This window comes from Bombina bombina, chromosome 6 (genome assembly GCF_027579735.1).
Source record: "Bombina bombina isolate aBomBom1 chromosome 6, aBomBom1.pri, whole genome shotgun sequence".
Taxonomy (NCBI): Eukaryota; Metazoa; Chordata; class Amphibia; order Anura; family Bombinatoridae; genus Bombina; species Bombina bombina.
Genome location: NC_069504.1, coordinates 508,711,346 through 508,725,316, shown reverse-complemented (window position 1 = coordinate 508,725,316; position 13,971 = coordinate 508,711,346).

Sequence of the window (13,971 nt, the reverse complement as noted above, 5' to 3'; positions counted from 1 at the left end):
GATCTGATGGCTTCTCATCTAAACAAGAAGCTTCCCAGGTATCTGTCCAGATCCAGGGATCCTCAGGCGGAAGTAGTGGATGCATTGTCACTTCCTTGGAAGTATCATCCTGCTTATATCTTTTCCGCCTATAGTTCTTTTTCCAAGATTCTAAGGAACATTCATTTATTCTGCTGGTGGCTCCAGCATGGCCTCACAGGTTTTGGTATACGGATCTTGTCCGGATGGCCACTTGCCAACCGTGGACTCTTCCGTTAAGACCAGACCTTCTATCGCAAGGTCCTTTTTTCCATCAGGTTCTCAAATCCTTCAATTTGAAGGTATGGAGATTGAACGCTTGATTCTCAATCATAGAGGTTTCTCTGACTCTGTGATTAATAATATGTTACAGGCTCGTAAAACTGTATCTAGGAAGATATATTATCGAGTCTGGAAGATTTTCATTTCTTGGTGTTTTTCTCATCTTTTTTCTTGGCATTCTTTTAGAATTCCTAGAATTTTACAGTTTCTTCAGGATGGTTTGGATAAGGTTTGTCTGTAAGTTCCTTGAAAGGTCAAATCTCTGCTCTTTCTGTTCTTTTTTTCACAGAAAGATTGCTAGTCTTCCTGATATTCATTGTTTTTGTACAAGCTTTGGCTCGTATAAAACCTGTTATTAAGTCAATCTCTCCTCCTTGGAGTTTGAATTTGGTTCTGGGGGCTCTTCAAGCTCCTCCGTTTGAACCTATGCATTCGCTAGACATTAAATTACTTTCTTGGAAAGTTTTGTTTCTTTTGGCCATCTCTTCTGCTAAGAAGAGTTTCTGAATTATCTGCTCTTTCTTGTGAGTCTCCTTTTCTGATTTTTCATCAGGATAAGGCGGTGTTGCGAACTTCTTTTAAATTTTTACCTAAGGTTGTGAATTGTAACAACATTAGTAGAGAAATTGTGGTTCCTTCATTGTGTCCTAATCCTAAGAATTCTAAGGAAAACTCGTTGCATTCTTTGGATGTAGCTAGAGTTTTGAAATATTATGTTGAAGCTACTAAGGATTTCCGAAAGACTTCTAGTCTATTTGTTATCTTTTCCGGTTCTAGGAAAGGTCAGAAGGCTTCTGCCATTTCTTTGGCATCTTGGTTAAAATCTTTGTTTCATCATGCCTATGTCGAGTCGAGTAAAAGTCCGCCTCAAAGGATTACAGCTCATTCTACTAGGTCAGTTTCTACTTCCTGGGCGTAAAGGAATGAAGCTTCAGTTGATTAGATTTGCAAAGCAGCCACTTGGTCTTCTTTGCATACTTTTACTAAATTCTACCATTTTGATGTGTTTTCTTCTTCTGAAGCAGTTTTTGGTAGAAAAGTACTTCAGGCAGCTGTTTCAGTTTGATTCTTCTGCTTATAATTTCAGTTTTTTTCATTATAAGATTTAAACTTTATTTTGGGTGTGGATTATTTTCAGCGGAATTGGCTGTCTTTATTTTATCCCTCCCTCTCTAGTGACTCTTGCGTGGAAGATCCACATCTTGGGTAGTCATTATCCCATACGTCACTAGCTCATGGACTCTTGCTAATTACATGAAAGAAAACATAATTTATGTAAGAACTTACCTGATAAATTCATTTCTTTCATATTAGCAAAGGTCCATGAGGCCTTCCCTTTTGTGGTGGTTATGATTTTTTTTGTATAAAGCACAATTATTCCAATTCCTTATTTTTTATGCTTTCGCACTTTTTTCTTATCACCCCACTTCTTGGCTATACGTTAAACTGATTTGTGGGTGTGGTGAGGGGTGTATTTATAGGCATTTTGAGGTTTGGGAAACTTTGCCCCTCCTGGTAGGAATGTATATCCCATACGTCACTAGCTCATGGACTCTTGCTAATATGAAAGAAATGAATTTATCAGGTAAGTTCTTACATAAATTATGTTTTCCCTCTTACTCATTTACTGTACCCACACATATAATGTTTTTCTAACTATTAAATGGACTTTCTAAAGATATCATTATTTTTATCATATCTTATAATTTACTATACATTTTTTTATAAAATATGATGAAAAGGCAGACAGAACGTAGTTCCACCCGACGACTGACACCCCAGACTCCGGATCTCTGCTTTAATGGTCTGCTGAGCAACTGACCACGTTCCTTGCCGCTGCCGGCCAGTAACCGACCGACTGCTCAAGACACCGACTCACTTACCTGGGAGAGTCCTTTCACCTTGGAATGGATTGCGGGTGCGGGTGACTCAGACTCTCGGCCACGCTGGGGAAAGATTCCATGCTAGCAGTGAACTCCCGCTATACTGGGTAAGATTTCTACACCTGCTCCCCCACATGAGCCTCCTTTGCCCACACCATTACTCGGCCGTTGCTACTGGCTATATTACCACATTTTAGAGGCACTAGTCTGGGCCTGCCTGACACTCCTTCTGAACATTTGAACTGGGTCTCTTCTTACTTCTCATGGAGGTGTCCACTCCGATATCTGCCTGGCCTTTGGGGGTCAGACCCCTACTGGAAGCCCTTACTGGCCCTACACCTGAGCCTAACAGGACACTTTACTATGGACCCTGGGAAAACAAATATTTAAAGCGTTCCCTCTCCCAGTGACTGACCATCTTCTCACAACCCTGCACCATAGGGAGGAAAAAAAAAGGGAAAGAGAGCGGTCACTCTGTTTTCCAAGACCCCTGGAGAGGGGAACTAAGTCACAATATACCTGTACACTTTGACTCCCAGAGGACAGAAACTTCACAGAACCCTATGCAGGGGTCACTCTCCTATAACCACAGGGTCAATTGAATTGTACTGTATGTTATATAATTGCTACCAGTATTTTTTCTTTTTTGCCTTTATTCACAGTTTGGTTCCTAGCTCACACTGGGATTCTATTCTCTTGCAAGGAGATTGCAGACTGGGATGGGAATGTAAAAATTTCATGTTCTAACTGTTGGCAGATCCTTGCATTACTTAATCTGCTGTATGTTATTATGCTCATTGATGGTTAATGTACTACATACTGTGTCTATATCACCTTGTATTGCTGTCTTTGTAAGTTACACCTCTCATCTTGTTCAGTAAAAACAGCATATATCTGGCTTTTCAGCATCACACCTCCCACCCTGCAAGTCCCCAGGTATATGGATACATTTCTAACTAACACCCCAATGGCGAGTCGCAGTAAAGCCAATGACCGCCGCCATAGAGCTGCTAGTGATTTAACCACTCAGGGCCACAGTTCTGAAACCCTGTTAGAAGGGGCAAACAATATGGTGAATGAGAGGGCGCTAAAAGCTGGGTATACTTAACACACCTAATTGATTAAGATTATTATCAAAAGTAAGAATTCATCAAAGACGGTTAATTTTATCAATCATTTACTAGTGGGAATATTCCCTATTTGGTGCAATACATAAATTCATAAAAACAATGTATAAAAACAATTTCAGACACATAAAATATTTAACACGATATCTTCAATTTATACTTTTGGAATACCACCCTGATAAAAAATATATATATATAATATGCGCTTAAAAATGGAATTGATTAAATGCTTAAAACCTTAAAATCAATTTATTCCAGAATATAATGGACAGTCTCTGTAGTCCTTATTAAATCTTCAGCAGATGAAATCCCTTTTGGTTGTTATGGTATATTATGTATGAGACTTGTCTCCGTGATTATAATCAATATAATGGGTAAAAACGACAAATTGTTTCTTATTTTGGATACTTTGTATCTTTGCTTTGTTATGTATGTAGCTTTAACTCACAGATAGTTGCAGCGGCTGTAGCCAAATGCCGCTGTAATCCGTCCAAGATTCTGTGGTCCTTTATCACAACACGCTCCTTGCGTGTGGGCCGCTTTGTATGCTGCAGCTCCTAATCTCCGGCACAGGATTCACCACTCCCTCCGTGGGGAGGTGACCAGCTAAGGTACGCCGCTCCCTGCGTGTAAGTACCTGACGGACTGTTGTCTTTGGCTTCCAATCCTCACAGCTCCCTGCTTGTGAAAGATTATCTGGATCTTCGTAAGTGCAATCCTGGAGGTGGAATGAGCACCCGCTCTTAGCGTTAATACGCGCAGGCAAATACTAGGTACCTAGTGGGTTTAGTTCTGGTAAACAGGCAACTTTTTACTTCTACGCGTTTCACCCGTGTATGTGGGCTTTTACACGCAGGGAGCGGCGTACCTTAGCCGGTCACCTCCCCACGGAGGGAGTGGTGAATCCTGTGCCGGAGATTAGGAGCTGCAGCATACAAAGCGGCCCACACGCAAGGAGCGTGTTGTGATAAAGGACCACAGAATCTTGGACGGATTACAGCGGCATTTGGCTACAGCCGCTGCAACTATCTGTGAGTTAAAGCTACATACATAACAAAGCAAAGATACAAAGTATCCAAAATAAGAAACAATTTGTCGTTTTTACCCATTATATTGATTATAATCACGGAGACAAGTCTCATACATAATATACCATAACAACCAAAAGGGATTTCATCTGCTGAAGATTTAATAAGGACTACAGAGACTGTCCATTATATTCTGGAATAAATTGATTTTAAGGTTTTAAGCATTTAATCAATTCCATTTTTAAGCGCATATTATATATATATATTTTTTATCAGGGTGGTATTCCAAAAGTATAAATTGAAGATATCGTGTTAAATATTTTATGTGTCTGAAATTGTTTTTATACATTGTTTTTATGAATTTATGTATTGCACCAAATAGGGAATATTCCCACTAGTAAATGATTTATAAAATTAACCGTCTTTGATGAATTCTTACTTTTGATAATAATCTTAATCAATTAGGTGTGTTAAGTATACCCAGCTTTTAGCGCCCTCTCATTCACCATATTGTTTGTTCCATTTCTATCTTGGGGAGATAGTGGAGAGTGGCATAGGTATCCTTTTTAGATTTTAGCGCTGAAACTCCTGTGCTATTTTGTATATATTCCTGTTAGAAGGGGAACAGATGGAAACACACCCTATTGTAAAGCAAATCACCCTACTTTTTATGCCTAAAATTGACAACCTACAAAGGGGTGTAGACACCCTGGCGGGCGAAGTCAAATTGTTTTCAACCAGATTGGGGGAGGCGGAGGGTAGAATATCTGATCTAGAAGATTCCAATATTAATACATCGAGTAGAATTGCACACTTAGAGAAACAAAACACATCCCTCCAGCTGAAAATAGACGATCTAGAAAATAGATTGAGGTGCAATAATATGCGTCTCCTTGGTCTCCCAGAATCCATTAAACAACAGGAGCTGATTTATTTTATAGAAAACACTTTACCATCGCTACTGAATGTATCTATTAAAGACCTTGCTGGAGGGGTGGAGAGGGCACACAGAGTAGGGCCGGATAGACCCAGTCAGAATCTGGAACAACCTCGCCCCATAATGATTAAGTTCTTGCATTTTCAAACCAAAACTGCCATATTGAGAGCTTACAGAAAAGTAGGCGAGCTGATGTTTGAAAACTCAAGACTATTATTGTTCCAGGACTTCTCTGCGGACCTAATGAAACGCCGCAGAGAATTTTCACCCCTATGCTCACAGCTTCACAAGGAGGGTAAACAGGCCTTCCTTCTGTACCCCGCTAGACTCAAACTGGTCACCTCCAAGGGCTCCAGATTCTTCTAAACCCCCGCCGCTGCTCAGGAATTCTTAGACAACTATGAACCCCTAGTGCGCAGCCCCTCACACAGCCCCCAGAGACAACTGAGAGGAGAGGAGGGTTGAATGAGAAATTTAGACGCAGCTAATAAATGTCTAATTATGTCTATTGTTTCAAACTTAAATTGCAATAATGGTTAATTGGACATGGATATTGACTTTGTCTCAGTTAATCACACTACTGCAGGGACTCTCCTTGGAGAGGGGCCAGGTGTCTGGCCCGCTCCTGGATACAGGGTCCACACCCGGGACAGTCCCGTTGGACTGTCCTGGCTGTGACTTCACAAGGTTTTGTTACAAATGTTTTGAGATTGTAGTTGAGGCAGCTTCTTTATGGCTGCTTTCTATTCTGGGCGCACATGTTGGAAAAAATGCCTGTCATGATATGTTAACTTTCATTGATCTTATTATAAATGCTGTACTAGATTGGGTTCTGATGACAAATCTGATTTTCTTTACAGCGCCATTGTTTACAATGTCTGTTCAAAGGGGCCTGGCTGGGGCCCGACATGGTGAAAGGCTGAACCGGGAGCCTCCACCCACGTCACAAAGGTTTGAATTTTTTTTTTTTTTTTTTCTTCCTCTCTCTCCCCTCTCCTCGATTTCACTATCCTCTTCCTTTCCCCCTCTTGCCTACTTACCCTGTACTTGTTTGCAACGTCACTTACAACATACTTACCTTAGCTATGACAATACCCATGACACTCACACCTCACCGACTAGATAAGATTTAATTTATATTCCTGGAATGTAGGGGAATTCATTCCCCTATCAAGAGGAAGTCGATTTTAACCCACCTAAGGAAAAAACGGGCCGAAATTGTATTTTTACAGGAGACCCACCTCTCAGACCTAGAACATAATAAACTACAGACTGGCTGGGTGGGAAGAGTTGAATTCGTCTCCTACAAATCAGCTAGCAGAGGTCTGGCTATACTCTTCGGTAAGCAACTGGAATATGAGATTCTGGATGTGCTTAAAGACCCTGAAAGTAGATACCTAGTGGTGCAGATTAGAGTCCTAGACAACACATACACCCTATGTAACATTTATGCCCCGAACCAAAGGGACAGAAAGTTTTGGGATTCCATTACGACCCTACTTACGCCCTACCTGGACACACACATCATTTTAGGTGGGGATTTCAATCTCGCCCCCAACCCCCACTGTGATAGGCTTAGAGACCCAAACAGATGCGCTGCGAGAATCCTGCCCAGGGCTTCAGACAAATTTGAGAGAGAAGTCTTCGAGGGTCTGGGGGGCGCCTTAGATGTCTCTGACATCTGGCGCCAACTCAACCCCGATGGCAGAGATTATACTTGTGTTTCCAGGGCGACGCCCTCCATGTCACGCATAGATCTATTTCTGATTTCAAACTCGATGATCTCTCAGGTCATAGATACAAAGATAGGTGAAGTTATTGTCTCTGATCACGCCCCTATAGCACTTTTTCTAGACATCACACCCAAGGTGCCCAACAGGCGTACCCTGCGTTTCCCAAAATACCTGGCAACCTCCCAAGAATTCCAGTCCTACCTAGTTCATTGCTGGGATGACTATAGGATAAACAATATCCAGCACCTAAATTCGCCAGAACTCTTCTGGAACACGGCTAAAGCCGTTCTTTCGGGTAACATTATAGCGTTTATGGCCAGCAGAAAAAGGCAATGCACGGAGAAAGTTGCGGGATTGAGAGATAGACTGGCGGAGGCTTACCGTGCGTACTGCTCTACCCCCTCCCACAACACTTACCGCGTTTATACCAGCATCAAACTGGAGTATGATACACTCCTTGCATACCAGGCCTCTCAGGCACTCATAAGAACCAAGGGTAAATATTACCGGTACGGAGACAAATCTGGAAAACTTTTGGCTACCCTGGTGAAACTGAACACCTCCTCCAAACATATCGCGGCGATCAAGGCCGGGGGCAGAGTCCTGAGGGATTCAGGGGCCATTGCAGAAGCCTTTGCCTCCTACTACTCCTCTCTGTATGCAAGCGAGCTCCCCACGGGGAGTGAGGCGAGAGACCGCTTCTGGGAGACGATCACTCTCCCAAAACTCTCGGAGGAGCAACTGGCCACGCTAAATGCCCCCATAACAAGAGACGAAGTGGAAAAAACCATTATGAGCATGTCAATGGGAAAGGCGCCAGGCCCTGATGGCCTACCAATAGAATTCTACCGCCTTCTTAAATCGCAAGTGGCCTCCACCCTTGTGGATCTGTTCTCGGCCTACTCCGAAGGGGAGAGAACCCCTACCCCGGAATTCCTTTCGGCCTCAATTACATTAATCCACAAGACGGGAAAGGATTGTCTGCTACCTGAGTCTTATAGGCCGATTTCTTTATTGAATTCGGACTATAAGATTCTTACCAAGTTGTTTGCCGAGAGGCTGAAGTTTATTCTGCCCAGCATCATTCACGAGGACCAAACTGGCTTCATGCACGCGCACTCATCGACGGCTAATATGCGAAGGGTCCTACAGATTGTCCAACACTTCTGGTCAGGTGCCCATACTCACAGGGAAGATAGGCCAGAGGCCTTTCTGCTCTCTCTAGACGCGGAAAAGGCCTTTGACCGGGTGGAGTGGGGTAATTTGTTTCATACCATGGCTCAAGCCAACTTTACCGGTCCCTTCCTTAACCTTATCAAAAATATCTATCAGACACCAATGGCAAATGTGCTAGTGAACAACACATTCTCTCCCAGCCTCCAACTGCATAGGGGTACTAGACAGGGATGCCCTTTGTCGCCCCTCCTTTTTAATTTAGCATTAGAGCCGCTAGCCATCAAGCTTCGTCAAACTTTCCCAGGTATAGATGTTGCGGGTGTCCCGCAACATCTGGCTCTATATGCGGACGACATGCTCTTATTCGTGCAGGACCCCCAAACACACCTACCTAACATTCTGCGAAATCTTGCTGAATTTGGCCTCTTCTCCGGCTATAAAGTCAACGTGCAAAAGTCGGAGATTCGTTGGTTGAACCGCACTAGAGGCTCAGATACGAGTTACCCCTTCTCGGTAGCTACCCAGGATATTACATATCTGGGTATCAGGATTTCTGCCAATCCCAACAGACTATATGCTAATAATCTGACTCCCATTTGCGCGAAACTCAGAGCCCAGATGAATAGTTGGAGATCTCTCCCACTTTCATTGTCGGGAAGGGTGGCCCTACTCAAGATGGTGGTGCTCCCACGATTGCTTTACCCAATGCTCATGCTCCCCTTACTGCTGAACAAACCCGTTGTCAAACTCTTGAACTCGGCAGCGAGAGCCTTTATCTGGCAGGGGAAAAAATCAAGGATCTCAAGAGACAAACTCAGCTTGCCCTTTCTCCAGGGAGGACTGGCGCTCCCAGACTTCCGCCTGTACAATTGGGCCGCACTGATCCGCCTGGTGGTGGATTGGCAGGTTGGTACTGGACACTTCTGTCGTTTAAATCTTGAACAGGCGGTGCTGGGTAATGTCTCTTTAGCCTACCTTCCACACGCGCCTGACGCAAAATCCCTCCGATCCCTGGGTCTTAACATGTTATACAAAGATCCCTTGAAGGCCTGGTTGCTGGCACATAAATATCTGGGCAAAACTTGCCATGCCTCCCCTTATTTGCCGATCAGAGGGAATCCCGACTTTCCAGCAGGTTCTGAGACCCTGCCTTTTCGTATTTGGGAGACGTGGGGAATGTCTTCACTCAAACACCTGTTAGACCCCTTATCAAGAACAATCAAAACATTTGGTGCCTTACAGAGAGATTACAACATACCCAGAACGCACTTCTATGCCTACTTACAGGTTCGTCACTATACGGGGGCTCTGCTCAGAGACAGTACTGATTTTTGGGAAGGTTCTCCCTTCCGCCTCTCTCAGACACTATTCGCCATGGGTAGGTTCTCGCTTTCGGAAATCTACCACACACATCTGCACCACCGTTCCACCTCCCATCAGTCTTTGATACAGACAGGCTGGGTCAGAGAGGGTATGAGAGAGGTCTCTTGGATAGAAGTAAGGAATAGCCTGGAAAAAACCAGGAAAGCGACTCTGTCGGCTTCATACAGGGAATCCCAAACACGTTTCTTGCACAGGGCCTACCTCACCCCATGGGCACTGGCAAAATGGGCGCCTTCCTCCCTGAACAAGTGTACTAAATGCGCCTTAGCTAACCCCGGGCTTCTCCATTGCATATGGGAGTGTCCCCCAATTAGACAGTACTGGGGGAAGATACAATTTTGGCTGAGAAGGCAGTTACAGATACAGATTGACTTACTGCCTGAGACTATAATATTTCTGATATGGGATGAGAGGCTTCGACAACAAGACTCGATACTAAGCTTGATTATTTTAGTGGCTAGGAAACACCTATTACAACACTGGATATCAGATAAAGGCCCCTCCTTTGGAGGTTTTAAAAACCTTCTAAAATCACAACTTTTCGTAGAGCAGATGGATGTGAGATCCGGTGTTCAGGATAGACTGAGCCGTTTCCTACGCAAATGGCGCAGACTTATACTCACCTTCGAGCTAGAGGTTCAAAGGTTACTCCTCAGGCCTTTTAGGGACTCCGTTGCCTTCATGGAGGACACACTTAGAGGAGACTGGGACCACCTTTTCAACTAAAAACCTATCCTAACCTATACACCTAGTCCCCCTTCACCCCCCTCTTTCCCCCTTTTTTTTTTTTTTGCCAGCCAGGCCCCAACATTACATTGGCCCTGCCACGGCAGGCCCGTATTCGTTACCTCTGACAGAGGTTTGATTTTTCTTTACAACTAGTTAGTTAGGGTTATATTGTTTAGTTAGGTTTATGGTTTTATTTGTTACAAAGAAAAAGGAAAGAAGTAGAGTTTGGGATTAGGACTTATGCACTATTGCCATGCCTGTATCATGATATTTACTGTAATTTAAATCTCAAATGGTATCTTGCTATAGTAAGCAACGTGTCAAACATGGACTCTGCATTCTATACAATGAACAATGTATTGAAACTCCACCTCTTGTTGTAATGTGACAGCAACAGATAACCTTGTTTTGTATGTGCATTTTGTCCTCCCCAATAAAAATGATATTTTAAAATATGATGAAAAAATGTAAAAAACCCCACAGTATTTCTAACTTTGACCCCCAAAATCTGTTACACATCTACAACCACCAATAAACGCCCATGCTAAATAGTTTCTAAATTTTGTCCTGAGTTTAGAAATACCCAATGTTTACATGTTCTTTGCTTTTTTTTGCAAGTTATAGGGCTATAAATACAAGTAGCACTTTGCTATTTCCAAACCATTTTTTTTTTCAAAATGAGCGCTAGTTACATTGGAACCCTGATATCTGCCAGGAATCCCTGAATATCCCTTGACATTTATATATTTTTATTTAGAAGACATCCCAAAGTATTGATCTAGGCCCATTTTGGTATATTTCATGCCACCATTTCACCGCCAAATGCGATCAAATAAAAAAAAATGTTTACTTTTTCACAATGTTTTTTCTTACTGAAATTATTTACAAACAGCTTGTGCAATTATGGCACAAATGATTGTAAATGCTTCTCTGGGATCCCCTTTGTTCAGGAATAGCAGACATATATGGCTTTGGCGTTGCTTTTTAGTAATTAGAAGGCCGCTAAATGCCGCTGTGCATCACACGTGTATTATGCCCAGTATTGACGGAATTAATTCAGTAGCTTATAGTGAGTTTGTAGGGTTAATTTTAGCTTTAGTGTAGTAGACAACCCAAAGTATTGATCTAGGCCCATCTTGGTATATTTCATTTCACCGCCAAATGCAATAAAATACAAAAAAAATGTTCACTTTTTCACAAACTTGAGGTTTCTCACTGCAATTATTTACAAACAGCTTATGCAATTATGGCACAAATGGTTGTAAATGCTTCTCTGGGATCCCCTTTGTTCAGAAATAGCAGACTTATATGGCTTTGGGATTGCTTTTTGGTAATTAGAAGGCCGCTAAATGCTGCTGCGCACCACACTTGTATTATGCCCAGCAGTGAAGGTGTTAGTAGACAAAAGTATTGATCTAGGCCCATTTTGCTATATTTCATGCTACCATTTCACCGCCAGATGCGATCAAATAAAATTTTTTTTTTACTTTTTCACAAACTTTGGGTTTATCACTGAAATTATTTACAAACAGCTTGTGCAATTATAGCACAAATGGTTGTAAATGCTTCTCTGGGATCTCCTTTGTTCAGACCCCCCCCAAACAGCTCTCTAACCCCCCCTTCTACCTTTTAGCGTACATGTTATGTACTTTCAGCTGTCTGCCAGTAGCCATTTTACTATATTTATTTGCTTGTATTTTTTTTATTTACAGTAGATATATAAAATAAAATCTGTAGTGTATTTGCCCACCCTCATTCCCCTACCACTCTACCTCTCCCAGTTTATTTTACTAATCTATTATCCCTCTCTCCCTCCTTCTAGCTTCCAACTTTTTCCGTAGTATAAGCGTTCCCACCCGCTCCTGCCCCTCTCACACACCCTACCGCCTTCTTCCTGCTCCCTCCAGTGATGGGCCACCCACCTGTCTCCCTCCTATCCTTCACACGCCACCAACAATCGGCACCATCACTGGCCCTCTCTGCAGCGGTTGCTTAGAAAATGGTAATGCACTATGCCTCAATATTGAGGCATTGCTGCAATCTGTGTCCCTTTCTGTATTGTGCAGCAGTGGTGCCAATCGGTGGCGTGGGAGGGTAAGGAGGGAGGCAGGTGGGAGCCCCATCGCTGGAGGGGCTGGAGAGGCTGGGACCACTGCGCTGCATAAAAAAATATATGTTAAGATAGGGATAGAGGGATAGTGATAGATGGATAGAGATAAATGGATATAGGTATAGGGAGATAGGTATAGAGATAGAGGGATAGATGGATAGGGATAGATGGACACAGCAATAGAGGGATATATGGATAGTGATAGAGGGATTGGTGATAGATATAGACAGGAGCGGGTGGTACCTCTGCGCTGCAGAAAATTAGATGTTGAAAGTGGCAGGGAGGGTGAAGGAGGGAGGGGGGATAAGAGAGAGGAGATCTGAGTGGATGGGGGGGGTCAGATGGTAGGCAAAGGTTCTTGGAGGGAGAGGTGGGTAAATAAGGGAGTGGTTAGTAAGTTGGACACATTTTGGACCGTCTACACGGACTTTAACACTAGTATTGCAATAAACAGATAGCAAATGTGGAACAATTTTGGTTATGTTTTCAAAAAGTAACAGTTATTTTAAAAAGATTTAAAATACTTTGAGCCACTTATTTATTTGTGGATATATACACGGCATGAACCCCATCATAGGACAGATATGTTATCAGCCTTGCCCAACGCTCTTTATGGAAAACAAATTGGTAACAACCTTGCTACTTCATATATTTCACCCTTTATGAATAATAAACTGTTATTTTAAAAGGGTTAAAATCCTTTTGGGTCACTCATTTCTGTGATGATAAATACACGGCATGAACTTCATCATAGAATAGACAAATATTTTCAGCATGGCCCAATGCTTTTTAAGGCAAACAATCTGGTGCCAACTTTGCCACTTCATATATTTTATCTTATCTTATTAAGTAAAGGTATTTAAAAAGGGTTAAAATCATTTGGGCCACTAATTTATGTGTGGATATATACAGGGTATGAACCCCATTATAGAATAGACGTTATCAACCTGGCCCAACGCTTTTTATAGCAAAATAATTGCAGGCAACCTTGCCATTTCATATATTTTACCTTTTCTAAATAAGTAATTGGTATTTAAAAACTTTTAAAATCCTTTGGAACGCTCATTAATGTGTGCTTATATACATGGCATAAGCCTCTCTATAGGATATACATGTTTTCAGCCTGTCACAATGCTTTTTATATCAAACAATCTGGTGCCAACCTTGCCAATTCATATATTTTACCTTTTCTGAATAAGTAACTGGTATTTTAAGTGTTAAAATCTTTTTGGTCACTTATTTCTGTGATGATATATACTCGGCATGAACATCTTCATAGAATATACATATTTTCAGCCGTGCCCAATGCTTTTTATAGCAATTTTTTTGTGCCAACCTAGCCACTTCATATATTTTACCTTTTCTGAATAAGTAACTGGTATTTAAACTGGTATTTAAAAAGGGTTGAAATCCGATGAGTCACTCATTTCTGTCTGTGTGCATATATACAGGGCATGAACCACTTCATATTTTAAGTTCTAAGCCTGACCCAATGCTTTATATGGCAAACAAATTTGTGCCAACCTTGCCACTGAATATATTTTACCTTTTTTAAAAGTAACTTG